Source organism: Triticum dicoccoides, chromosome 4A, assembly GCF_002162155.2.
Source record: "Triticum dicoccoides isolate Atlit2015 ecotype Zavitan chromosome 4A, WEW_v2.0, whole genome shotgun sequence".
NCBI lineage: Eukaryota > Viridiplantae > Streptophyta > Magnoliopsida > Poales > Poaceae > Triticum > Triticum dicoccoides.
Window position 1 is genome coordinate 720,299,424 of NC_041386.1, and position 5,128 is coordinate 720,304,551.

At 45.4% G+C, this 5,128-nt stretch overlaps 1 pseudogene; it reads left to right on the forward strand.

The window, feature by feature from the left end:
* LOC119284239 overlaps positions 1-1,643 on the forward strand; it is a 6,005-nt pseudogene extending 4,362 nt beyond the window's left edge.
* Positions 1,644-5,128: the final 3,485 nt, after the last annotated feature.

Here is a 5,128-nt window from a genome sequence, read left to right on the forward strand (position 1 = left end):
AACTCGAGGAGCTGCCTGACTGGTTTGGCGGTCTGGTACACTTGGTGAAGATTTACTTGCAGTCGAGCAGTCTGACGGATGGAGATAAAGGCATGAAAATACTAGGCGCACTGCCCAATCTCATGCTCCTTGGTCTTCATTGGGGGTCTTATGATGGGGAGAGTCTGGTCTTGAGAGGAAGAACATTCCCAAGCCTAAGGAAACTTGATATTTACGGCCTGAGGCAACTGAAAGAGTTGGTATTCGAGGAGGGTGCCTCGTCCCAGTTGAAAAACATAGAAATCAGAGACTGCAGCTTGGAAGCGGGGATTACTGGTATCAAGCACCTTCCAAGTCTCAGGGAGATTTCACTTTGTTGGAGGAATAGTAAAGTAGCAAGGCTTGTTATGCTGCAAGGTGAATTAGACACACACCCCAACCATCCCGTTCTGCGGCTCGGGCATGACTTGAGCGAGCATGACCTGGGTGACGTCGCCCAAGGATCCACTACCGCCGCGGTACAAGCGGACGACGTGATGGAGAGCTCCTCCTCACAGGTGGTTGTCGTGGAGATGGGGAGACACAGGTCAGTACCTAATTTCTCTTCCATTCAGCAGCAGTACCTAGCACAACTGAACATGATTTGATGCTCTCCCTTTGTTGTTGTTGCAGTAGCCAAGACCATGTTGAAGGGGACGTCGACGGCGATGATTTCCGTTCCTGCAACTCCGACGACGATGATGCTTGATAATCAATCGACGAAGCCGCTCCTACTTCCCCCCGTGCTCCCCTCTGAATCGTAAACCATGAAGTGATCATCCTGATATCTGGTCAGTTCAACAAAAATCAACTCCTTTTTTTTTGGTAGTTATCATGTGAAAAAAGAACATCATGTTAGTTTGATAAAGAAAATAGCACCTGTTTCAGTGTTCAGTGTCAGCATGATATCATTTTAAAATTTCAGAAATGTTGAAACCCAGGAGGCAATGAAGCAATTCTGCTAGATGAGGTTTGAGCAGGGAGTGTATCCACCTGAAGTACATCCTGTGCCGCCAAGGACAAAGATAATGCCGAGTGAAGTTGGAATTTATTGGATCCTTTTCTGATCCAGGAGAGAGCTAGTTCGTGATGGCTCGACAGTCCAAGCACCTCTGAAGCATGGGTGATCATCCTGATAACTTGGTGAGCATCTGATGTTCTTTTCAGCTTGCAAATAACACATAATACATTTGCTGCTGAAAGAAACTCATGCATGCTCTGCATGTGCATTTCAGCTGGGGAGAAGACATGAACGACGCAATGGACTACACCACACCGGATGCTGCTACTAAAATAAGATGCAGATGTTGTTATGCCGCAATCATGCCAGAGTTTCAAGTCTACTGGTTGTGGCCTCTATATGCCACAAATTGAAGCTGAGATACACCTGATGTTCATACGCTGCAAACAAATGTCAGAGTGAATTGCTCTTTGGATTGGAGGCTCCGTAGTGCATATAATGGAGGCCGTGAAGCACGCTACAGCGTCATTTCAAGATACCAGAAGGAGTTTAAGAGTGGCAACTGCCGGCCCAGATGACAATCGGCTCCTGGGGAATACCATAGAATGGATCAACCTTATCTGGAGACGTGCATTTTTTTCTGAATACAAATTCACTTCGTTTACTAGTACTCTCTCTGCTTTTAGAGATAATTTACTACTATCCATTTGTTGCGGCCACTTTATTTTTTTCCTTGTTGGTGTACAAAGAATGAGGGTGTATGTTGTTATCCATGTTGTGCAAATCTATGTCGAAGAAATAATGCAGCAGCTATATGTCATTAACTATGCCATTTTCATCGGTTTCAGTTTGCAAATTACAGTTTGTCAGCAAAAAACCTCGTGGCACTACCCGAAACTTTCATAGTTTTATTTTTGGAGGAGCAGTATTTTCCATCCATAATTTGTGCTCGATATATATGCCAATTGTATGCATATATAATTACCATACAAAAATTGTAATTACTGTGTTCGACATCACATATTTTCCCCTAAAAAAAACTATGATTAGTGTGTCTGTCAATATGCTCTACAATTTTTCTGAACAAACATACAATTTGATTGTTTAGAAATCAGTGGAAGAGCAGCCGTAAAAAAAAGACAGGGGCAGCTGCTGCATGCAGACCTCATACCGGGACCCGCTGGTGTCTCCGGCGGCGAGGAGGGCCCGCGTCCTCCGGCTATCAATGCACGCCCGGTCCACCTGTAGGCACCCGTGGCTCCGATCAGAATCACCGCGTCTTGGCGTCTGTTCTTCGGCGGAAGCGGCGGCGCTCGTCGACCGGGCATTGTACATGTTTGAGATAAATACACTCACGGTCACTCTAGTTGCGATTGAAGCACGATACGGTCACAGAACTCAGGAATATGCTCGATACGGTCACTGAATATGATGTGACGTGAAAATACGGTCACTGTAGCACGTACACGGTGGATACAGCGCTGTTGACCACGTGTTGACTACTCGTCCAGGCCACGTGGCAAACCGCGGAGGCGTCGCCGTCGCTCTTTTGCATTTACCCCCTGGTCGCAACGGAATCCACCCATTCACCCCTCCTCCAGTCACGTCGCCTCTTCGTCTTCGATTAGAAACAGAGGAGCGGCTGCTGCATAGGCGACGCCGCCGCCCCCGACGATCGTCGACGGTGCAGGCGAGTTGAGGCGTGGAGCTCGTCAGCGGTTCCACGGGCGGCGCCGCCGCGCGTGCTCTTCTCGTCGGAGGCGTCGGGGATGGCCCCTGTTCGTCGCGCAGAAGGGGCGCCACCCCCTGTTTATAGTAAGTTTCCGCCCCCAATTGAACCCGAGTCTAGTTGTGCGTTTTGATTGATAAAAGACCCCCTTTTATGGCCGCATTGCCATCCTAGATGTGTTCTAGTTGCTAGGTAGGACTGATTGTTCTAGGATTTTCAGTCAGGAATTGGGGGTTAAGGGAATTGGGGCTTAGGGTTTTTGAGGTGTTACCAAGTTGAAGATTACATCGATTGTGATGCATATAATGTTGTTGTTGTTCTTTCAGGTCGTCGAAGCAGCAATTTTTCGGTGCAGATAAACCATGGTGGATTTTTTGTTGGGCAAGGCAGTAACCGTTCTTATGTAGATGGACGTGCCTGTTGGTATGATCATGTTGAAAGGGTCACATGGTCTCCTATTATGATAGAAAATCTTGTGGAAGAACTAGGTTATGAGATGGCAGGGAGGGTTAAGGTTTTCTACTGTGTCCCCATCCTCACACTTAGCAGAAATGGTCTCAGGGCAATTAGTGATGATGAGCAGGCTTCCAGAATGCTTATGTTTCTTGATATTGGTCACCATTTTTTCAGTCTTTTTTTGGATCATGATGATAGCTTCTCTGCAAACCTTAGTGAGGATGATGTTCTGAATCATCCAAGAGCAACTCTGCCACCAATATTCAGCCCAACAAGAAGAGTTCATAGCAATGCAGAGAATGCAGAGAATGGTGAGGCAGAAGCAGAGCATGGAGAAGCTGAGGCAGAAGCAGAACATGGAAAAGGAGAGGAAGAAGCTGAGGCAGAAGCAGAACATGGAAAAGGAGAGGAAGAAGCTGAGGCAGAAGTAGAACATGGAAATGGAGAGGAAGCAGAACCTATTCCTATTCAAGTGTTGTATCCTGATTGTGATGAGGAGGAGGATGTCAACCAGTATGTGTTTGTGAAGAGGGCATCAGTTCAGGCAGAGGATGGCAATCAAAGAGATGAAGAACAGCCAGAGGTAGAAGTTGATGCAGGTGGAAACATGAGAGTGAGGAGGAGTGCTAGGCAAAACCATGTGAAGTATGCAATGGAAGAAGAGGAAGGAGCAACTGATAGTGATGATGAAGATTATGAGCCTGATATGCTTGTGGACAGTGACAATGAGATAGGACATGATTATGATGATTTATATGCAGATAATGTAGATGAGGATGAACCTGAGCAGAGAGATGAAAAGAAATCAAATGAGAAAGCAAAGCAAAAAGGGAAAGAGAGAGTAGTTCCTACCAAAGAACAAAAAGGGAAACAAGCATACCACTCTGATGAAGACATGTCAGAGAATGATGATTTGTGGGCTCCTGATTCAGATGATGAAGAGCTCAATTTGAAGTTCAAATCCTTCAGAGAAGAGGATCTTCATAAGCCAAAGTTTCATGTTGGGCAGGTGTTTGAGAGTGTAGAGCTGTTAAGGACTGCCATCAAAGAGTACTCATGTCAGAACAGAGTTGATATCAAGTTGCCTGTGAATGATAGGAAGAGATTGAAAGCAAAGTGTGATGAAGACTGCACATGGTACTTGTGGGCATCATATGACAACAGGACCATGGCTTTCATGGTGAAAAGATATGTGAGTGAGCACACATGCAGCAAGAAGTGGAAGATCAGGGCTTTCACAGCTAAATTCCTAGCACATAAGTACCTAGAAATGTTCAGGGCTGATCAAGACATGAACCTTATGAATTTTTCTAGGGTTGTTCAGAAAGAATGGCATATAACACCAGGCAGGATGAAGTTGCAGAGAGCTAGAAGGATGGCAATGAAAATAGTTTATGGTGATGAAGAAGGGCAGTACAAGCTACTGTGGAATTATGCTAATGAAGTTAGGAGAAGCAACCCTGGCTCATCATTCTATGTGTCACTTGATGAGAATGCAAGGTTCAACAAACTATATATGTGTCTGGATGCTTGCAAAAGAGGATTCCTTTTGGGTTGCAGGCCAGTGATCTTCCTTGATGGGTGCCACATAAAAACAAGGTACAGAGGTCAACTACTAGCAGCTGTTGGTGTTGATCCAAATAATTGCATCTTTCCAATAGCAATTGTAGTTGTTGAAGTGGAGGACACCCCTAACTGGGTCTGGTTCCTTGACACACTGAAAAGGGATCTTGGCATTATCAACACTGAACCCTGAACTATCATGTCAGACAAGCAAAAGGTATATTCTACTGATCTTCATCTTGTACTTGCTTCATATAATGTTGATGAACATATAGTTAAAGGCTCTCATTCATGCAATGTGCAGGGTCTCATTAGTGCTGTTGAACAACTATTCCCTCAGTCAAAGCACAGATTTTGTGTGAGGCACATGTGGCAGAACTTGCAGCAGCATTTCAAAGGGG